This window comes from Periophthalmus magnuspinnatus, chromosome 3 (genome assembly GCF_009829125.3).
Source record: "Periophthalmus magnuspinnatus isolate fPerMag1 chromosome 3, fPerMag1.2.pri, whole genome shotgun sequence".
Taxonomy (NCBI): Eukaryota; Metazoa; Chordata; class Actinopteri; order Gobiiformes; family Gobiidae; genus Periophthalmus; species Periophthalmus magnuspinnatus.
Window position 1 is genome coordinate 16,879,611 of NC_047128.1, and position 24,497 is coordinate 16,904,107.

The 24,497-nt window shown below is 40.3% G+C and overlaps 1 protein-coding gene across 5 annotated transcripts in view; it reads left to right on the forward strand.

Moving 5' to 3' along the window:
- The window catches only part of myo9aa (myosin IXAa), a 164,223-nt gene that overhangs the window by 41,379 nt on the left and 98,347 nt on the right, over positions 1 to 24,497 (forward strand). The window lies entirely within an intron of this gene.

Here is a 24,497-nt window from a genome sequence, read left to right on the forward strand (position 1 = left end):
GTCTTTTCTTTAACTCCATTATGACGTAGTGTTTTGATAATGTGGACTTAGTTTAGATTTATGATGGTCTTTGTTCAGTCAACATTTTTTAACTTTTTGAACAGCATACCCCAATGTTATTCTCAGTTGCTACTTTCATTCAGCTACCCAGGCTTCTTTCGCCACTTTGAATCCACCGTGCCAACACACAAGGCCAGGACGGTGAAGTAACTCTGAACAGGGTCACAGCCTCATGATATTTCCACACTTGTTGAACCTACTCATCTGTGAGTTATAATGCAAATTGTGATTTTCTGCGCAAACTGATTCCTTCCAGCTGCAATATTCATCATGTCCTGTGAATGCATTGCGTTGTCGGCCACATTAGTTACACAAGCCTGCTTAGCCACAGCTGCCTCTCTGGCTTTAGCCGCGTCTCTGCTTCATGTTTTTGTGATTACAGCTATTCCCGAGCAGAGTGGAAAACCTGTTTCAAGGCAGACAACCCAGGAAGCGGACTGTTTTTCTATCTTTTCCACATTCCTCCCATACTGGCTTTCTTGTGCTTCACGAGGGAGCTGTCACTTTAAAACCCGGAGCAGCTAGGAGCCTCTGACATGTACACAGACACACATTGTTTTCTCATTTGTCCCCAGCATCAGCGAAATTCCTCTCAACTTATGTAACGGCCTCCGACTGTAGCACAATGCGGCCGGGCAGGAAGGCAGAGCGGAGCTGTGGAGAGGCCAGTGTCACGGCTGTCACGTCACATGAGCTGCGCCGCTGCCACTCGGGCCTAAAGAACAGTGTAGGGTCCAACAATCAGAACCAGAGAGACATCAAGCGACGTATTGTGTAAAATTGACTTTTCAAGCTTTTAACCATTGTTTTCCCTCTCAAAGTTGTGTTTAGAGTGATTCATGCATGTTCGAGTAATCTTTATACTCTTTAAACTGCATTCAAGACATCATTGCTCTCATCTACCCCCGTTTTCACTGCCACTGGTACACGCCCACTGCTCTGTACTTACTTCATTCTCCAATTTTATTATCTTAATCAGTGATACATTTAGGATTCGGCAGCATTTCTTGCTTAAGCTGACGTTTACAGCGATGTACCAAAGGGGCATGTTTTACACATTATTTATTTAAAATGTCTAAATTATAACATGATCCACGTGTGTCATAGATTATAACTATACAGCAGACACAAGCACATTATGTCTTCTTGGAAAATGACTGTTGATGCTGTTTGTAGATTTACATATTTTTACTTTGTTATTGTAGCATCAAAGTTTCCTCAGGGCTGTTGTTGCTCAGAGTTTGTAGAGACATTCACGTGCTAGCACTTACTGTAAGATTGGCAGATTGATCTCCTATATTAGTGCTGCAAAGTACTGTTGTATCCATGGGCAAGACTCTGCACCTGCAATGCCTCTAGGATTTTCATGCATTGGCGTTAAGAATTTATGACCGTGAGTCAACGTGAACTGGTGAATAGTTCCATATGAAGGCACGTGGTCTGCCGTAAAGAGGTACAGGTTGTTTGATTTAGCTACCTAGAGACCACAAAGTTAACCTAGAGACCACAAAGTTAAGCTTTTTGTTCTGCTACATGAGTTTACAAGCATGCTTAACAGCTTTGAGGTACCAGATCAGAGTTTTGCCATCCTGGTAATGCTAACAACAACTCTAGCATGCTAATAGCGTACTTCCTGATTCTCAAACCAGTAAACGCATTCTAATTATACCTAAAGAGCCGCTTATACAACACATCTGAACTACACAGAAGTTATTCGGGTACCGTCACTTTAAGATACAGCAAGTTATGGAGTTGTTCTATTTTTTGTTTTTTTGTTTTGAGAAGTTTATCCTTTGATTCATTATTATGCTGATTCAACAAAAAAATTTCCAAAACAATATCTACAAATTTGACATTTTGTAAACCAGTTTCAGATGCTCCAACTTCAGAGTCGCCTGGCTGTTGTGTACACTTCACAGAACGTTCCACTGAAGCGGTTTTGCACATTTCGGTTTTCCAATGCCAAGTGACAGGAAAGTCAAGTTCAAAGGGAAGTGTCCTGACAGTCCCATGCGCTCCAGACCTCGGCAAACACGCGGCTGAGGAATGCCATTCACCGGAGCGCCCTGGTTAATGTGTAATCCCTGGAGAGGAGGAGGCCTGGGAGCGAGCAGGGGAGCACTCTTTAATTGTTTGCTCAGGGAGATTGCGTATCGGCCCGATGGTGATTGATGCCAAGAGTGGAACGCTGCTGCCGCTACTGCACAGGGAGAAGCTAGCATGACCTCATCCAGGAGCCAACGCACTGTGCACCAGAGGCTAATGGGGCAGAACCATTGGGGAGAAAAATCAAACTGCTTTTTCCTACAAATGTTGAGATTAGGAGTATTTTAAATGAACTTTCAGTCAGTTTCTTTAACACATTTGTGATTTGATTATTGCAACCACTCTATTTTAACTTACTTTCCTTTTTTAGATGACTCTTTGAGTGTTAATCAGCAGTCGGAGTGGCAGGAACAGTTGTTTAAAGCTGGAGTACCTGATTTCAAACTGTGAAAAATGATGTATAATCTCTCTAACTAGTCCCTCACTCTCAAAAACCTCTTGCCACCTCACTAGAATTCATATGCAAGAATTTTTTGTCTTTTTGCACAGCTTTAGAACAGCTTTTTTGCTGACAAGGAAGTGAAACCTGGCTGACCACCCCAGGACAGCCAATCACCTTCATCCCAAAGCATCATATAGTGACTCACATGGCTCATGGCTCACGTTTACAGTGTATAAAGTGGACACAGTGTTGTAAATGACCCTGTTTTTTACAGGAACTCTGACTTGCTCCTCCCATTGACTTTTGATCAATAACGGTCCCCTAGGATGATAAATGCACTTCAGTCAGTCGATAAGGGCTCATCTGGCATTATTTGATAGAGTCTGCTAATGGCACTTTTTGAACCAGCTGTTTGAGATATTCATTGAGCACAGAAATCGTATCTAAAAGCGAACAGCCTGTATGAAAGTGGTTTTATATCTTCTAGTGTGACAAATCAGAAGTATATATAAGTGTTCTGGTTCCTATGAATGCTTATTGGTTAACTTATAAAACTTCTAGATTGCAGCAGAGCCAGACAGGTTGCTCCAAAGAATTGTGTCAGTATGGCCTCGCACACAAATGTATCAGATGTACAGCCCTGCATGACGATATCTTAATCTTTTGGAGACCAGCCAAATGCCCTGGTTTTGTGTTTGAGTCCTGACAAGGGCTGTCATCCAACTGCTTCTATAATGAAACTCGGATGAAAACACACAGCATGTTGCACGGGTTAAACAAACACAGCACATTCTTTATCTTTATCTGACATATCTAATGGAGGACCCAGCTGACTGCTTGAACGTGATCGTGCCTCTGACATGGTTGGACTTTAGTTGACCCCATGTAAGGCAAGTGCATACAGGCCAACGTGAAATCTCCCAGATAGCTTGTGTTAGCTTAGCACTTATCTGCTGCTTGTCATTCCTGGTACTTGGGCCTGGCACGACTCATGTTGACATTAAGCCCTGAATACTTCCCACCACAAACAGTATACCTTCTGCCTCTGCTTTCCTAACCTTGTTTCCATACTGTCATTGCGCAAAATGTCATGATTTCAGATGGAGAACAGGTGGACTGGAGTTGTGATGTGGTTATAACTGAGAGTGTACAAGGTGGAGGTAAGAAGTTAGGCTTGGCTAAGGTAGTGTTAGCAGTTACCGGCTGTTAGTGAGATGTACACACTGCTCAAAATTATTACTACATTATTTACATATTTGATACAATTTGTGGTTAAGCATATATTTTTGTAAGGTATCTGTCTCTTGTTTGATAAATAAGGAACAAAAACAAAGAGAAATCCGCTGTAAAGTTGCTAGTCGGACCCTCTTAACAACTCTAGGCTGCGTTCATGGTCTGGAATTGATGTTGTTGTAATTTCAGATGAAAAGCACGGGGCTATTCATGGGTTTCAGACATGGACTGTAAATGAAGTGAGCATAGGTGCGCTTCCAGCTCCATCAGCTCCAATTCACTTTACATTGAAAAATTGTCGCCCCTCACTCTGTAGTTGCTGCTGTGAGCCTCTCCATTTTGGGCCTAAAATGTTCGTATTGACCCGCTCTACATGATCATGGTGTTTTTATTTCACTATTTTGTTTGTGATTCCAAATACAAACATTAATAACAGACAAATCAGGCGCCTTCTTTCCCCAGGTTTGATTGACAGCATTGCTAAGCGCCCGCTCCGTGCTAAACTAGCGGTGCGTTACCTTCAACAGCCTCACTCTGGATTGGCTCTTTGGTTGCTATCGGGATTCCAAATGTGGAACTCTGCTCCAAATTCACCGCTATAACTGCTTTATTTGACCTGACCTGAACTCTATGGGTGACGTCCACTTCTTTATACCGTCTATGGTTTCAGACAATCAATTCCTTCCTGATTTGAAGGACTTTGTGAGGACCTTTTCCTTTTCAAAATGTGTAATATTTGGATTGGAATTGCTATGACCACAGAAGATTCAATGTTTTTGAAAGAAATATACACACTTGTGATCCACTTTATCATTATTTGTTTGGGATTGGCTCCATAAACTTATTAATCTTATGGTTTGAAGTCCTTTGACAACTGATAACGATCACGTCTTTGGGATTGAATAATTGCACCACTTTCTGAAGCTATCGGCAAAATGATTTCACTTTTGTTTATTTATACTGACAGAGATGTGAACTTTGTGCCAGGCTTTGTTGTTTGACAGTTAAACAACAAATTCCTCCGCAGAATTCTAACCTGTCCTCCAGCTTAGTTGAAACTGTCGGGATTCTACAATGCTCTGATATCACTTGAACCCATAGACTGTATATATAAATGGACATAGCTTACCTGCGAGCTGCTACGTTCCAAATAGGAAGTGATCATGGGCTCACTTCTGGCTCCATCGACTCCAATGAACTTTAATAATAATTGACAAATCAGCTGCCTTCTATCCCCGAGGTCACTCCCGTTAGCGTTTAGCAACAGGCAAATATCGAACTCTGCTCCAAATGCGCCCCTCTAACTGCTAGCCTTGACGAGCTTTGTGTGACTAAAGCTGAACATTATGGGTGACGTCACACTCACTTAGATGCATAGATTGTATAAAGAAGTGGACTATTTGAGATTATTGGACACTTAGCTTTTTAATACTTACATTTTTCAATAAAACTTGGATCATTTTCTTTGGCCTCGGGCTTTTGTTAGTGGTGACGTATTCCTCAGTGAGTGTGATGCCTGTAGCTGCTCATCAAGTTAAGTAGCAGTCAGGCTGTGTTCCAGATGTGTCCCTGTCAGTGAGCGCTGTTTCAGGTGGCTCCTCACTGCTTAAAGATGATTGAAGGCGAGCGCACTGCCATTTGCCCTGTTGTTGAAAGTGGATGTTCTGCTCTCCTATTGGTCAATATTGAAATAATGAAGAATAAGACAATATAGTTTTGTTATGGCAAAATGAACCTTGTAATCATGGTTGTATCAGCTTATCAAGTGTCCACCAGTTTTCTGCATGTTTAGCCTTAACCATTTTATTTAATATTACTGGCCTGTGGAATGTTGTGATGTCATCTGAAACGCACCAATTGCATCCATGTTAATACATTAGACACACAATAGTGATACTGGCTGCAAAAAGACACCAGGAAAGGACAGTATGATTTTGAAGATGAACCAAAAATGGTGTCGTACTGGTTTCAATGGCCTGTCCTCATTGGCATAAGAGGCTAAAAATGGCATATGTGGCGAGAGCGGGGTTAGTGCAGGCTCAGAGTACACCCAGAGCTAGGCCTGTCAATACTCTATAAAAAAAAAACAAAAAAAGAAAGATGGAGCAATAATATTTGGAGGGGAATGTTTATCGTGGGTTGAATAAATAACTTCTATGACTAATTATAGAGGCAAACTACTACGGCAGCTCATGTTTTTTAACAATATTGGACATATAGTTAGTTATTGTCTTTAGGGTTACTGTGTCAGTGGCATAAATTAGTTTCAGTATTAGCGTGTATCATCTATATTTACTTTGAGAATTCTTTTTATGCCCAGCTGCAGAACTTCCGGAGTGGAGCTGTGCTGTCTCCAGTTCATATTGTAGATCCATGACAGGAATCACACTGACTTTCCTTGACATGAGTTTAGTAGAATGAGCTAATGGTAGCCCGGCTGTGGCTCTGCAGCTGTGAGCAGAGACTAGGGCTTCTCAGACGCTCCCTCCCACACTGCATCATGGATATGTACAAACTGAGAAGTGTCACAGAGCATTAGAGCCAAAATAATACTACGAGTGTGTGTATGTGTGTGTTTGTGTGCGCACATATGTGTAGGGGGCGTTGGACAGAGTATTTAAGGCACTTGTACTGCTAACCGCTCCCATCTGTATGCACTCGCTCATTGTGATGTGCTCATAGTGGACACGGTACAGCTGGGCAATCAGATTTATGCACTGAATCACTACTGGCTCTGCTCCACTCAGGCAATGCAGAGGTCACTGTGCTGGCTGCTTTCTTCACTGTGAGAAGGACTAGATGGACCTTATTTGGCTGTTCATTTTCAAGAGTTTTTGGTAGAGATGCACAATAATCTCAGCCACTGATAATTATTGGCCGATAGTGACAATTATGACGTCACACAGATAATTCCGATAATTACAGTTGTCATCAATAATTTGATCAGATAATTACAAGCTCAAAATACACTGATTCAGCCACTTTTTCTCCGAGTTTTCTCCCTCAGAGCGCTCACTCTGAGCCCCATCTCCTCCCCCTGCTCCAGCCGCACAGAACAGTCCCAGGTCAGAGGCAGAGACCAGAGGACAAGTGTTTACATATACAGGCTTCTTTTACGTTTGTATTTATTTCAGCCAAACCACTTTGTACCAGCCCCACAGCACAGGCTGCTCACATTAGATCTAATAAGTCATGTAAAAATTTTCAACATGACAATGAGTGAAAACACGAGGAAGCCCCGACGGGCAGTGGAGACTGTGACACGACATGGACGGTATTGGGCTCGGACTGTGGGAGGATCTAGTTGTATTTTAGTTCTCAATCAAACGAGAGGACAGGTGGTGCAGTGAGGGTTTTGCCTGTTTGAGCCATTGCTGTGGCCATGTGACCATGTGCTCCATGTGCAGACAAGAAAACATGTGTGTCACGCAGACATGTTTCACTAAGAGGACTTTTACAGGACTGTCTGTATCTGACTCTCTACTTACTTTTTGATTCACCGTCTATATTCACAAATACACAGTGGCTGCTTTGAGCTTGTGTCACTCAGAATCCTCCTTGTGTTAAAGGAGCAGCCACGGTGCTGTGGGCCCTCCCCTTTCCCTCTGTGTTACACAAAGCATGAAACCCACAGATGGCTTACATGAAGCATATTGTTAATAATAAGAAAAATAACAAAATAAAACAGCATTTACAAGTAGCAAGAAGAATTAATGGAGGCCTGTGTGAAACATTATCAGAACAGATGAAGTCTATAATTTACATTGAGTAGGCTCAATGATGTTACTTGCTTATAAAAAACTTGATCATGAAGCTATTTGGTGAGACAATGTGTCCCATTCAAATAGCAGAGGTGTAGATGAGCTATTACATTATAATGGGGGAAACAGATCATTCATGTAATACGTAGGGCTGCATGATTCATTAGATTCAAATTGCAAATCAATGCAATTTTTATTATGCAGTTACTATGATGCAATTATGAAGGCTGCAATTATGTTGATGATAGAATGTCCTCTGCAAAGAGAAAAATCCTGTTGTACCTGTAGTTTAGACCACAGGAACAAGAGTTCTGTACACGTGTTCTGAAGTGCATGGGAGTCTTCTCTTTAACAGTTCAGTTTTCAGTCACAAATGTTAAGGCTATGTGGGCTATGAACAGTATCCTACTTTTTAAATCTATTCAGTCACAATTAGACTTTTTTCCAAAATTATGTGGCGCTAGTAATATTTACCTTGAGAATTGGGTAGTTTCTTTTCCAAACACATTACAATAAGGGATGCACCATTACTTTGAGTATCCCACTGTATTCTGAACTCAAATGAACCCAGCTGAGGAGGATGCTGTTTTGTTTTTGCTACATGCCATTTTGCTATATGCTAATGCTATGCTACATTTGAGATGAATGATGTTTACAGAGGCAGAGTTTAAAAATAGTGCCTCTGTGATTTCCAGTGTGGCGCGAGGTGACAGCAGCGTGGCAGAGCTCTGTCAAATATGTAACATGTATGTAATGTTCTGACAACACGGCTGCTCTAATCTCTCCATAATCCTGTGTTATATTACTGTGGCGCTGTAGTGATGTTTTCCAACCTGATCCAACTTTTTCTAGGTTTCTAGGTCACACAGCAGAAGCCAACGGGGCCTTTTCTGTGAAACATGTGATTTATGATTTTGCAATAAATTCTGACTTTTGAGCCATAAATGCTTGGTTTCCGCTCTCGTATGTGAGCAATTTAAACCAGGAAGTGCCTCATGCTCATATAAAAACCCATCATTTATATAGTCTCTTTACGTTGAGGTCTCTATCTGTTAGTGACATGTTGAAAGTAGCCATTAGGGCTGAACAAGCATTCTGATTAGATTTGCAGTTTATATTTTAATAATAGGATTCTGTTCAAATTTAACATTTTAAAGGTGTTGACAAAAAGACTGAAATATGAACTGACAAACTAATACAAGAATCACATTTCAGAGCGTGTTTGTACAGATCTAAACTACAGGATTAGGAATAAGACAGGATATTTTGTTGTTTGTGGTGGAAATTCTGCTACTTCAAAAAGTGCAGACTTAGCGATTAGTGTCCATTCAAATTTCACAATTTCGATTCAATTGCGGTTAATCTTGCAGCCCTAGAAACAATGTTATTTTGTCTTTTCAACACACATTGCTACACATTGTCCAATGACGTTCATCTGGTCTTCCGTTAATTTACTTTAATAGCTTCTTTTTCCAGACCAAGGTTTAGTGACCTGTCTGATGTATAAACCGGGATGAGGGGGCTTTTTTACTTTCACACACCTGGGATTCTGTACTGAAGAAGTCAGACTGTAGATGGCGCTGTCGTCTTTCCTCCACCAGTAGAAATACAGCGTCGAAAACCTGTTTAAATCAGCTGACCGGACACATCACAGCAACATCACAAGACCACTGTGAGGTGATGAAAACAACTAAACCTTGGTCTGAAAAAAGAATCTATAAAAAAAATAATAATATCACTGCACACCTACACAATTACATTAGACAGAAAAACAGCAAGTGCTTCATAACATACTTATTCTTTACATAACATCGTTTTTAAGTTATACAACAAAATCAAAAGTGTTCAAAAGTCCGTCCAATCTATCGCCTTAATACGCGCTCCCAGTGAGTCAGTAATATACAGACGGATTATACTGCATTATGGAATCCTGCCTAACTGGGTGAGCCCATAAGAGATTTAGAGAGTTGTCATTTTCCAGTTTTCATTTTCTATATAAAAATGGAGGGTGGGGCACAAGGGGCATGACCTCATCAATGTGAAAGTGCATTTTGACCTAGATTCATACACGATATACAACTTCTCCGCCCATAGCCTTAGCGTGATTTAGTTGAAAGACGTAAATTTGCATCAAAACTGGTTGTAATCTGTATCGTCGGTATGTTTTATGATTTTAAACTTGCCCGAGAGCATTCTGTAGTTGTGTCACTAGGCAAGACACTACCACTATCGCTCCAGTCACCCATTGTAGGAGCAGAACTGAGACGCTACCATCCCCTCTTCGCAAACGTATAATTACATAAGCCGTGTACACTTTACACTGAGGCTGAGTGTCAGGGGGCACCTCAGCATGTCAGAGCATAGCGGCGGTAATAATATGGAACAGCCAACAGCACACACACACATGACCACACATTGTTAGCGTAGCGCGGTGAGGTTTGGGCCGCGGTCTAAGCTAATGTTTTCAAGCTGCTTCTCCTCTGCGCATTACATAAGACGTGGCCATATGTTCATAGTCATCCCAGTGCAGGAAGGGCATCCATGTAACTGACACTGGCGGCATTATCCGGTCTTTCCGAAGACACGAGGGTCCCCACATTACGTAAAATTGATTCTTGTGAGATTTAAGCCATGCTATAGTGGCGTTACCTCATCAAAAACCTAACCGGGAGTTGTGTTTTGTTTGATTCACACGTTTGCCTTTGTAATCCTTTATTACTAGTCTGTCTACATCCGAGGTGCCCAAAACAGTTTTTTTTTATCGAGGGCCACAACTCGATAAACATACACATACACAGCTTTGACAGAGACGCTGTAATAAATCAGGCTTGAAACACATTCATTTTAGGTCTGTATGACTCTGCAATGTGATGTTTGAGGTTATAGTGGTAGAAATAGTTTAATTTGCTGTTAGAAGTACTGCTTATGATCAATTGGGCCGGTTCAGCAGGAGCCTGAGGGCCAATAAAAACTGGTCTGAGGGCCACATTTTGCCCCCGGGCCATAGTTTGGACACCCCTGGTCTACATCTACAAAAGCTCGAAATGCTCTGTTCCTGTTGTGATGTCATGTAGCGATAGTTTTCAAGTTAACATCTACCTTTTAACCTTCAGTTCAGTAGAGATGGGCAATTCCAGGGCTGAAATTATCCAAGTGATTCTAGTGAAGGTGTGTGGAGTTTAAAAACACAGTGGAGCACTTCCTGTATTACCACATGACATCACAAGGTGGAGTGTTTTCAGTGTGAGAGAAGAACACAGCCTAAATATTCAGAATTTGTGTGTTGAACATGTGTGAATGAAACAAAACACAACCCCCGGGTAGGTTTTTGATGAGGAAACAACATTATAACCGATCAGAAGATGGTGTAATACGGGCCCTTTAAACAAACATATGGATCTGTCGAGTACCAAAGTTCAAAAATAACGAGCGGAATGTGATGTTATTTTAGCTTGTTGGAAAATGTTGGCCAACAGGTGACACTGAATCTTGTCAGTAGTTTCCGTTCGTGCTTATGGGCTGAGATCACTGCGCTGGTGTTAGAATCATCAAATCATAAAACAATAACTTCTGATGTGGTATCTTAATGAGCCGCTCGTATCTCCTCACACAGTTATTCATCACCAGAGATAACGGCTCATTTGGCTCGCTGCGTCTGAAGGGCTGAAGCTTCTGTACTGTGCTGCTGCCATAGAAGACTCATCTGTTTTCTCTTGTAACTGGCGCTGTACCTGATTTTTTAACATCTTTAAAAAATGTGAAAAACAGAACTAGTCAATTTTCAACAGTTTGCAGCGATTCAAAGTTATTCCTCACTTTACCTTATGCATTGTGAACATCCTAATTATTCACCACGATGAGTTTATAAGTGCTTTCACAGCTTTTATAGACCAGAGGGGAGTTTTGCAGTGACTAACAACTAGCATGCTAACGAGCACATCCTGAGTATTGGACAATAAAATGCTTTCTAATTTGATGCGGACTAGGGATGTGACAATTAACAATAATATCGTTTATTGTGATAAAAAGGCTTGACAATAATGTATAATAATTCGTGGCACTTTTTTAAATAATCGTGATAATCGCCAACAAAGATAATCGCCATTGTGTCAACAGAATGTGTAGAAAAAACAACTTCTCCCTGACGATCTCCTCTAGATCACTGTTGTTCTCACCTATAACAAAGTACAATACTTTAACAGTTGTTTAAATATGGATCGTATTCATAATATTAAAATTATAATTATTCATATCCAGAACATTTTTAAACCGTCAGCAACAATAATTATCGTGATATAATCGTTAATCGTAATTATTTTAGCCATGATAATCGTGACACCAAATTTAAATATCTGTGTTTTTACTCAAACATATGGGGAAAAACAGGTACAGACCCTTTAATGCAGCGAGAATTTAAGGCATTATTCTTGTCACGATCATTCAAAAATACTTTTAATGCTTTTGTAATTGATGGATCTTAATTTTACGTTTACATAATATTTATCTAATTCAATTCACTGTAGTAGGCAGTGACTTTTTTTCCTTTTTGCATCACAAAAGAATCCTACACGTATCACCGTTTCAGAAAAAAGCGTATCAAAGTACGTACGGAGTAGTGGCATGTATGGGAGTTAGGAAAAAAACAAGATTTTTTTGGAGCAATGGTGTCGTGAATGCACTAGAATCAAAATTACTCACTTTAAATAGCTGCATTTGAGGGGAAACATAAAACTTCATTAAAAGCTCTTACAATTCAACTCTATTGTTAGGGTGGACTTCACTGTGCCCATGGGAAATTGCTCTCAGCATTTGACCCGTGCTTCAGCTGGTGGGCCACCGTAGTGCAGCAGCCAGCGACCTTTCTTCCCGCTCTTAAGCCAGGATCTTAGTCAGGAGTAGCTGGAGGATTACATATTGTGTGTAGAGTTTTTAATAGTCCCCTATCCTTCTATTTGGCAATCTATGTTTATATTTATTCAACAACAACAAACCAATAATGTGTGTATAAAAAACAACATTGTGTTCGTCTTTCCTCTATAAAAGGACTGAACATGGTTTTCTTTGGCAAATACCAGTTCCACACTAGTCAATTGTTCCAGCTAATTGCGTTTTGTGCAGCCAGGATAGACTGCACTGTGCCAGGCTCTCCAGCTGTTCCTGTTCACCAGTGTTTATGTGAGCCGCCCGGTGCCAAGCTCGTGAAGACTGGTATCACTGCCTGTGCCTGGAGTCTGTGCCAGGGCCTCGACCACCTCATCACTGTCACAATAGAGCTGTGTTTTAATGCTTTCAATCGTTATCATTCTGACTGTAAAACAAACACTGTCCAGTTTGATCCCCGGCTGTAAAAGGCTTTGTACCTGATCATGTGAAAAATGGAGCTAGTTCATTTTGCAGTGGTCCAAAGTTATTTATGCAAACACTTATGCATTCCGAGCATAGCGATGAGTTTGTAAGACCTTTCACAACTTTCAGAGACAGAACAGACTGCACTTTTGCCATCGCAGTAATGTCAACAGCTAGCACGCCAACAGCTAGCACGCCAACAGCTAGCACGCCAACAGCTAGCACGCCAACAGCTAGCACGCCAACAGCTAGCACGCCATCAGCGAGCACGCCCACAGCGAGCACGCCCACAGCGAGCACGCCCACAGTTAGCATGCCAACATTTGACAGCCATCAGCTAGCATGCCATCAGCTAGCATGCCATCAGTTAGCATGCCAACAGCTAGCATGCCAACAGCTAGCATGCCAACAGCTAGCATGCCAACAGCTAGCATGCCAACAGCTAGCATGCCAACAGTTGACATGCCAAAAGTTAGCATGCCACCAGCTAGCATGTCAGCAGCTAGCATACCAACAGCTAGCATACCAACAGCTAGCACGCTAACAGCGAGGATGCTAATATGCACTTCCTGATTATAATAAAACACTTTGTAATTACACACAGACGGCGTACAGTGGATATACTTTGACCTCAAGAGGTTCTTATACGATGTATACCTGTACATTTTGCTCAGATACATTTTGAAGAAGCTACTTTTTTATTTTGAGTTGAAAACTGCATTTCATTGTCTAATGAATATAATGTAATAATATTAAAGCAGTTTATCAATCTTGAGTCCCCGATGGCAAATAATAGAGTATCTGGCAGATTTCTCCATATCCAAATGCAGTTTTAAATGTTAGTTTTGTATCACACTATGACTAAGCAAATATTGATAAATCCTTAAGCAGGAGACACTTCAGCCCCATTGCACTGTCCAGTCACACTAATGCTGGGCAGGGCATCTGGTGTAAAATCTGCCAAATCACCATGAAACCCGTCCACTGTGGGAACCCCTCACAAAAATGTACAATTTTAAGAAAAAAACTCCTAACAGGACATGTGGAGGTTTAGTTCATAAGTCGTCTTGTGTCAGAGCGAGGTCCAGATGAATGCAGCACAGTCCTTCCTCTCCCACAGCTGCCTGCCCCTGAGCCAGGCGTTAGCGGTGAGTAGCAGATGTTAGTGACGGGCTAACACAGTGCTCGTCTGTGTCCCCCTCCGCCCCCACGCCCCCTCCTGCGCTTATGGGGGGCCGTGCCAAGGTCTGCAGGTGGTGCCAACTCCGCAGCTGCCCCTCTGCCCCACACACCTGCACCGAGGGGGGACGGGGAGGCGGGATCTCAAAAAAGGACGCATTCTTTCCTACGCAAAAGTCCCAGTGTCCAGCAGCCCATCCCGTCTCTGTCACTCTCAGCTGCGTGTGCGTCATCAGGCTTACATTTTTGTGGAGATTTAATGTGGAAAATCGCACGGGTTGCTCGCCTCGGCCACATGTCTAATTCAGGAGCGAAAATCTAGGAAAAAACAGAATGTAAATCTGATTCGCTAAATTCCAACACCTAATACAGAACTATGCTCCTATGAGTTTTGATTTGATCTAGTCTTTCCATAACGTGTGACCTTATGTAATTCGGTGGTGACGTCAATGACAAAACAAAACATTGCCTAAAACTTATTCTGCAAAATTGACTTTTCAGAGCTTTTCACAATATCATAGTTGTTTCCCCTTCTCGTTTATTGTTACTGAAGTTGTATTTTGGAGTGATTCGTGCATGTATGACCAATCTTTAATCACTTATGTCATGTGTGTTTTGGATGGTAATTTTGGTACAGATAAAAAAAACAACTGCTTCTCACAATACTATATATATGCAGCCATCCGTATCCATCTAAATCGGCAGACTTTTTTCTTTTATTAAGTCATTTTAGATGATATTGCGATTCAAAATGTCCAATTTATTACATAATGATCCACGGGTGTCCTAGATTATAACTACACAGCAGACACAAGCACAATATGTCTTCTTTAAAGGTCCTATGTTACGCAAAATTGACTCATGTGAGGTTTAATCCGTGTTAGAATGCTGTTACCTCATCAAAAACTGGAGTTGTGTTATGTTTCGTGCACAATGTAGCAATTTTTATACAGATTTGTCCAGTCAAATTGCGATTTCGAGCCGACCGCGATTAATCTCACAGCCCTAACGCCTGTTTAATACTCAAAAAAAGCCATATGTTTTCTTTAACAACTGTGTGAAATGTTGGTTGGCTGTGCATTGTGTTATATCTGCCAAGCACCAGGCTACATGATGTGTATATGATGTAATTACACTGTATGTTCCAAAGTTATCCACGAGGCTTTTACTGAGCACATGTGGAGTTAAACTGAATGCCAAAGTTTCTTATACAGTAGAAAACATTTACTGGGGCACCGTTATTTTGCGCTTTACATAAATGACTTTTAGAGGCTTACGGGCTCTGCTACATCGTTTTATAGCTGTACAATTTATAACTGTGTATGTATGACGCATGGTGAGGAGACGGGGAGACTTCTTCACCAACTGCGATAACTAAAAGTGCTTTTGACAGGTTAAACTACGTGTATTACTTACTTCCTGGTTGGACACGGACAGCAGATGCGGCATAGAGGTGATTCCCTAACCGTTACCTAGTGAACCTATTGTTTACAAGGGCCAAAAAAAACTTGCACAATTATTATGATTACACTAATAACAATAAAAGACTGTAGCATTATTTTGTTAAAGGTTTAAACTGCCAAAATGGCTTCCTTTTGCGTAAATTGTCCCTGCATTTTGGATGGAATTTTCTGCGTGGATGACATAAGTAGAGGGATTCTGTTTTACAACTCAGCGCTACTTCCTGTATTTTTGTACTTTTCTTCTCAACTTTTTTCCCACAAACCATCACTTTAAGTCCCTGTGGCAGATTTTTTTTTTTTTTTTTTGCGCAAAATTTGTTTTGGCCCAGTACAGATCTATTGTATACGCAGCCCATGAGGTCACAATAAGTTCGCTGTGTACTCTGCATCTAATCATAAGTGTTTTATTGTTCGATAATCAGGAAGTACGCATTAGCATGCTAGTTATCCTTTATTTTACAGTCATGGCAACACTCTAAAAGTGGTGAAAAGCCCTTATAAGGCCTTTTAACTGATGTAAAACTATGATAAACCTTTACCACAGGTGCTCGACAACCAAACCAAGTTATAATTAGAAAAACATGAGCATCTGTCATATGCACTTTTAGATCTGAATGAGGAAAAAGATGTACAATATAATCTCTTTTCCTCCCCATCGTGGCCTCCCTCCTCTGCAGTCTCGTCTTCCTGATTTTAGGTACGACTGTCGGAGGCTGCGGCGCTAACAAATGGTGAAGGTGACTGTTGTGTGAGAGGTGACTGTGTGGTCTGCGGTCTGCGGTCAGCCCTGTGCCCCGTGTGTCCAGATGTGCTGCAGTAAAAGCAGCGTGAAGAGAAAGAAAGAGCACATCTGGAACAGAGCAGGCGACGCGCTCACTGGAAAACTATTGGCAAATGTTATGATGGTATTGGGGTTGTCAGAAGTATCGAAATGCAGGTACTGATTGATACTAAAACTAGATACTGGTTTGAGCATGTATCAATACTAAAAAGTCACATTCACAGGACAGAAATGAAGCTTTAGAATGATCTTGAGCTGTAATAGAGCAAGTATAAGACCACGTAGACTAATATACTTCCATGGACTACTATGGAAACTACCTGGACGACTGAGGGATTACACAGATATAAGGCCACATAGTAAAAATCGCTATGGTATGGGATCGGTACTGCGACAACACTAATCAGGACAGAAGCAGTTCATTTGAAATTGTTTGCAGTGGTCCAAAGTTATTCCTCACTTCCTAATTATTCACAGCGATGAGTTTATAAGCGCTTTTCACTCTGGAAATAGTAACAGCTTGATCCTAACTGTGAATCAGCGATACTTCCTGCTTCACAAATGATAAACAAACAGTTTCTAATTGGATACAAACCGCTTACAACACAGGTACAGCCACGTTTTCATTTGCATGTCTGAAACCAGTTCACACTGGAATATTAACTTCGTGTATTGTTGTTGCATAACTTTTTACAAAATGTACATTTAGTCGGCCGTCCGTGTTGTTTTGGGAACTCATGAGAGTGGAATAAGCAAATCTTTTGATGCATTGGTTCCTTTGGGGTGCGTCATAAAAATCCCAAACAATAGATGCAAAGATCCTGTGGTCTTATGTTCACTATAAAATCCTCCAGGACATTTTTACAAACTGTTTTTCTCACGTATTCTTTGGTTTAAACAGTTTTGTTGCAAGCTCTTTACTCTCTTTACCTTCTTTGCCCTGTGCAGCAGTGGCTCTGTACATTTTGTGTCCTATGCCTTATTCTGTGGACTGGCTGAGACACATTTTTATTCACCTCAGGATAGAGAAGCCAGTACAACCTAGATGTCCTAAAGGGCCTGTGCCTGATGTTTTAACTTTTAGCTCCACCCACTTAGTCCTTTGTGCTGCTGTGATATTGCAACAGTTGTCAGGGTTAGTGTCATGTGGTTAATCCCTGATAGTTCTCCAATCTCCGCCTACTGTTTACATTTTTGTCTGTTTTGAAAATGTGCCATGACAGACAATCAAGTGTCAGGTAGTTGGTTTCCCATGATTCTTAGTGCCCAATCAGGCACACTGTTACCAGTGCTGTATTTGAGTAAAAATAGCCTGCACACAGTGATGGTGGAGGAAGGTAAAAGTGGCACACTGCAGCAGTAAATAGACTGTAGCCCTGGCACGAGATTGGACAGTGTCCCATGTTTGTGTCTGATCAGACTAATTGGCTTGACCTCCTTTTGGCGTCACCGCACGGCTTTAGCTTTAGCGAGTGCTCATTGTCCTAAGTCACTCACCTGCACTATGCTATCTGTTAGCTTAGCACTGGGCTAACTCCTGACATGTGGCCTGCTACACACATGTGTGCAGCAGATAAGACCACCTGTTTGGAGCTTTGCTAACGTGACCTGGGCGGTGGCTAATGGCTGCCGGGTCAATGTGCAGATGTCAGTGCAGTGGAACATACTTGCTCACTGTGAGGGAGAGTTAGCAGAGTTAGTATGTAACTTAGACATAAAGCTGAAGAGCTACATGTTGTTCTGCTTTGCTTTCAAAGAAGGATAATGAGTATTGTATACCAATAAATCAGAATGTTTTTGTCTTGGCACATATGTTCTTGGCACTTGAACACTGCCTGGAACACATTGTTTGCATAATTTTAAGTTGTATCAAATGTAACGGTGAAATGTAATTCAACAAAGTAATTAAACTGTAGATCGATTGATTGATTAGTCTACAAAAAAAATGGGGTGTGGCAAAAGCTCTCAAAACTATCTTATATCTTGTATCGTGTATCTCTCTGTATCTGACCTAAACTGCACTCACAAGACAGAAGCACTAGAAAACAATGTATTTATATAAAAACAGATTTAACTTGTGAATCATGATTTTAATCTGTCTTTTTACATATAAATATAAAAATATACCAAATCTTTAACGAACTCACTCACTCAGATCCTTATACTCTAATTAATGCAAATATTTTGTGGACCAGGTCTCATTCGATCGATTAATTTACTTAACGACTTTACTTAAGGACTACAGCTGCAATTTTTCTACTTTTTGAGGCGTTGCTATTAAAGCCCAGTCAGTAAACTATTGATGTCATAATGGGTAATTACAACTGACTTATCTTAACTCGTGTAACTTAAACCTGAAGTTGAACCATCCCAAATGTTGTGAGCGGAGTGACTGTGACTTTAATCTGAACTCTGCTGTGATTGTTTGAGGCATTTTCAGTGAAACTTAACCCAAGTTTTAGAGCCAGTGCTGACAGGATCAGCTGGTATTTATTTATAGAACATTGGAGTCGGGCTTTGTCTTTTTATACCCGGGCTAGATTCTGTAAGCTTAAATATCAGAGCAGTATAGAGCTTGTTAGCTGTCTGTGCTGTTGGTAGTTGTTAGTAGCTGAGGAATGCCACTAGACCTGATTGGTTTGTGTCTTTCCTCTTGCTTCAGCCCTTTCTGCAGCACTGGAGCCAAGCGTTAATAAAAAAAATCATACTCTAATTGGTATTACAACTAGTATCGAAACTAGATACTCATTTGAGCAGGTATCGATGCTAAGAAAGTCACATTCACAGGACAGAAATGAACCTTTCCTGAATAGCTTGTGTTATGATTTAATGTTAAAAATCACATTCTATTGCCTAAAGAAAGAGTGTGTTTTAATTATCATTGTGCTATTTGCATCAGTATTGAGTATCAAGTCTATTCCTTAGTATCAAAATTGAGTTGAAATGTTTAGCTTTGGGCAACAGCTCAGTTGGTCAGGTGCTCGTTCACTGAACCACAGCGCCATGAACCCAGCTCCCACAGATGAATGCTGTTGTTGTGTCCTTGAGCGAGACACTTGACCCCCTGTCGCCCCTAGTGTCTGCGTCCCCTTTAACACTTCAGACTCCTTTAGCAATGACACAGACCAGAGCTAAACATGTGCAATATGTTCTGAACTGAAGAAGCGGCTTGAATAAGGAGCAAAACGTCTTCACTCTTACAACGATTTGTCCAGTTGACAGATTTAAACTTCGTCTTTTGCAATGGACCAGACCTGGACGACTGAGGTTTGATTACACAAACATTTAGCATAGGACGTATTTGATTTAAACTAGCACTCGCTTATCTCTACGGATTTTATTGCTTTGCGAGAATGTTTCACAGAATAGCATTAAACATATCTCTACGGCGACAAACAGGTCAAGTTACATTTCAGATCTGTGGTGAGGTGACCCTGCTCACAGTAAGGCGTTTCTCAATGTATTTTTAAGTCATAAAAAAGCACTCAAATAAGTTTAATGCCATACTGTGGAACATTCCAAGCAAAGCAACAACAAGCAGGAGACTAACCCTTCCACCACAAAAGTTATGCAGTACGTCTTTATATAATCTGTAGTTTGTTTGTTTGTTTTTTTCTTTTTAATTTTATATACGTTCACATTAGGGCTTCAACATGAATTGCCATCAAATCAAAATCGTAATTTGAATGGATGTAATTAGCTAATCCCAAAAGCTGCAGTTTAAGTACGATAATTTCCTTATTCTGCATAAAAACTGCTAACTCTGTAGTTTAGATCTGCAAAAACAAGTCTTTAAAATATGAACTTTGAACATAATCCTATAAGTAAAACGTAAGACGCAGATCTAATTTCAATGCTTGTCAGAAAAAACGCAATTTGATGTTAACTGCCAACACATAACATATTTAGATTAGTATATTGCCTTTTATTGTCTTGAAAATACAAAATTTGCTGAAAACAATGTATTAACCTGTTATATAACTTTTGCTTTTCACTCGCGTTTAGTTAATGAAACTGCTGCACATCGCATCAGGTTTGTAAAGCCGTAGCGTACTGTTTTGTATCATGTTTTTGTATATTTATGGAGAATTGTCGTGTCAAACGCAACAAATCTTGCAGCTAACCGTAAGCAAGGTTTGAGTAAGGCCTGGGAGAGATCGCTAAATTACTCAAACATGTACGGATGACATATAGAACCAGTTCAGGCATGTTTCTGATGAGGGAGCAAAGTTTTAACACGGTAGAAAGCTCCAAAAAGTCGATTGTGGATAATACGCCCTCTTTAAGTTCTCAGTGCTCTCTGTAGACACTGTAGGCAGAAATCCTGGACACCCTGGGCATAGAAGCGATCCGTATCAGGTTCCTCGTGTGCCTGCCCTGCTGTGCGCTGCAGTCCGCCGTGGTCATGGGAGAAAGTGAGAAGGCCGCTCTGACTGATCCGAAATAACAATTAGAGAGAAGCCTGCTCCAAGAGGGCCCAGGAACTTATAAATAATTGGACAGAGACAAGTATATATTTCTGCCACTCACTCATGGAGACTCATGGTTTTCTCTACATGGTAATGAATACTATTAATATGATTCTATAAGGATTGACATTTTAGTATCGTGAGAACATTAATTACAAACTTGATTTTGATATGAAGGAATGGACTTGATACTTAATACTGATTCCGATACGACAATAATAATAATAAACACTCTATTATTTTAATTTGTTTTATATTTCCATGTGGCCTTATACCTTTGTAATTCCTCAGTCTTCCAGGTAGTTTCATTGTGATCCATGGGTGTATATTAGTCTATGTGGTACTTTTTTCTGATACAGCTCAAGATCAGTCAAAAACTATTTAGGAAATGTTCATTTCTGTCCTGTGAATGTGACTTTTTTTAGTATTGATACTTGCAAATGACTGTCTAGTTTCGATACTAGTTTTAATATCGGTTAGTATCTGATTTTCGATACTTTTAACAACCCTAATTGTGTCAGTGAGTTCAGTAATGGCAAGAATAAAACTGACAGTACAGATTAGTTAAAGCCACTGTACCAGATATATACTGACTTAACCCTGGGGAACCCACGGGGTCAAATTTGGCCACAGTTAATTGCTGTTACCCAAAATGAACAAACAAACAAAAAAAAGTCAAATTTTAATTAAATTAAATTTAATTTAATTTCTGGCCCCTGCATAGAGACATATAGTGGATGAATACTGAACTAAAATGAGCCAGAGTGGTAGTGACAAGATGGCTGACCACATGCTGTTTTGTTGAGCTGGAAAACTACCTCAACAAAATCGTCTTCTCAGCAAACCAGCGGTTGGTAAAATTGTGTTTTTCTTTTCTTTTTTTTCTTTTTGTTAATCTTCTTAGTAATAGTTTGCAGAAGTACATTTTATATTCTTTTGGATAAATTATATTCTTTAAGGGTCAAATTTGGCCCTGATCCTAAATTAGGACATAAAGTGTTAAAATAACAGTAATTTAATGCATTGTTCATAATTTTCCAAGAAAAGGGTTCTTGGGTTCTCCATGGTTAAAAACATGAAGCTAATTTTCAACAGTTTGCAGTGGTCCAAACTTATTCCTCACTTTCCTAACACATTCCGAGTTTCCTAATGATTCACCATGATGAGTTTATAAGCGCATTTCACAACTTTTACAGATCAGAGTAGATTTTTGGCATCTGGGTAATGCTAACAACAGCTAGCATGCTAACAGTGCACTCGCATCCTGGGTCGCGGATGGTAAAACGCTTTATAATTAGATGCAAACAGCACACAGAACAACATTTAGATCCTAAAAGCTGTTTTTACAATGCATCTGTACCAATTTATCACTGAAAAATAATGTGTACCGCTTTTTAAAATCATAACTTGAGTTCTTGTCGTTTTGTACGTCGTCAATTGCTTCTACATATGTCACATCTGCTGTTCATGTCCAACTAGAGAATGTTTTTAGGGATCCTAGACTGTATTTATAAATGGACAAAGCTAACACGCTAGCCACCACGTTTCAAATATGAAGTGAGCAGGGGGGCCATATTTAGAAAGTCTATATTTACAACATATCCTTTTTAAAAATGCTGATGCTCTGACAAAATCCCACTTTTTTTCTTCCATGTTTTCAAACTCCACGCACTAGGAATGCTCCAACCTTCCCCGGAAACTATCCCTCAGATAACAACATAGCATTCGAGTTTGCACTTCCCAGTCATCAGCGCGAGCAGACGGCTAATGCTTTTCAATTACGCAGACACAGTAAATGCTAGCTTGGTTCACATCGGGGCTTGTGTTTCAGGATGTAAAGACGCGGATTAAGGCTTTCTCCGGCAGCCTCCAAATCTGTCACCAGTCCATAAATCAGAAGCCGGCACACACCTCCGCATTCAGCTGCACACAAAGAGAGACAAAACCGACAGCTGTGCGCCTCTAAGACCTGCTTTTTTAGACTTTATAAGCTACTATTGTCCCATCCAAGCCCTTTCTACAAATACTTAAAACGTTGGGCTAAATTGACTTTGACTTTCATTGAGAACTCGGCTTAACTTTACTCCAAGTGCATAAAAAGCGTACAAAGATTCACCTTACTTCTCTGAAAGCACTTGGTTTTTCTTCCCACAATTCATAGCATTACTCGTGCTATGAATCAGCCTGGGAAAGACGATGGGCGATAAAATAATATTATGAGTCCTGATATGACCCCGTGAGGTTTGCCAGACTGGTGCTTACGTTGTTTTCAGTGATTTTTTTAATACAGATTTATGTTAACAGACTCTTGTATTGGTCAGATTCTGTCATCCTGGGAGTGAGTGGCAGATGGATGGAGCCAATCAGAGGGAAGTGTTAACTAGTAACAAAAACTAGTCAATATTTTAGGCATTTTAAAAAACTCTAAGTAGCCTGGGTTCTCACTGTTTAAAAAAAAAAGGTACTACTATTATAACAGAGCCTGGGTTGCTAGTGCTAGTGTTACATTTTGGTAGTGAGGATTCAGATTCAATAATCGTCTTGAGAACCAAAACAACAAATTATAACAAACACAATCAGTTTAGGCATAACGTTAACTTAATTACTCAAGTTCCTGTTCCTCTCACAGTCAAAATGAGACTGACGTGTGCTATTTGTGTCTAATTATAACGCATCTTTATCATTAGTGATCCAGGAAGTGCGACGTGTAAAGTACGTACGTTACCACAGCCCTGTTTTCTCATATTTTTGAAAGAAAATCCATAACTCCCACCCCCTTATACAAATATAAGTTTCAATATTTAATTTTCCTGATCCGATGTATTGTGTTCTCAAATATTGGTACTCTACTTAACATTTTTGATTAATAATTTTAGTAGTTTTTTCATCAGTTCATCTCATATTTCTGTATACAGCCAATATCTCCAATTCCTTGAGCCAACTTGTTATTCCACTGTCTCACCGCGTCTGCCATCTTTTACATCACATTCATATTTTAATACCAGTGCAACATTGAGCCTTAGCAATAAATTCAACAATTGTGGAAGAACCTGTTAACTATCTGAGCTCAGAGCGTGATGTTTCCTGGAGTCTGGCTGTCATGGTAACACGCTGTTTGTTTATGCTTTGTCTGGTCCAACGATATTGTGGACGAATACTGCATTCATGTGGTCCTCGGGAACTTGGGGGAAAATGTTTTTCCGAGTTGAAAAATGCACAAGAAGGCTCGCACAAGTCGGAAAAACAACTTCAACTCGGGCCAAAACCTTTTGCCGACTTCCGCACCTGACGTCTGCTCTGTGCTTATGAATGAATATCAGCTTCTTTGTCAATTTATCTGACACATTTTAGCTCTTTGACTAAAAGTGATTACATTTAGGGCTTAACTGACAGTTATCTTTATCATAAGAGCAACAGATCTGCATGAGACAGACCCAAGACTACAACTGTTTATTTAAGTATCCATTTGACTTAACTAGCTAAAGTAAACAAATAACGCAGTAGTAAGTGATATTAAAATAGTTTAGAGAAGGTTAAGGCAACAGCTCATACTGATTAGCTTGTTTAAACGCTGCTATAGAGCGATTTTTATTTTTGAATCCTGATTTTCCGACATAAAATCCATGAAACCCGGAATTAAGATTTCCTAAGGACCACACGAATGCAGCATAAATGGTGTTGTTTAGTTAGTTCACATTGTCTGCACTAAAATAAAGC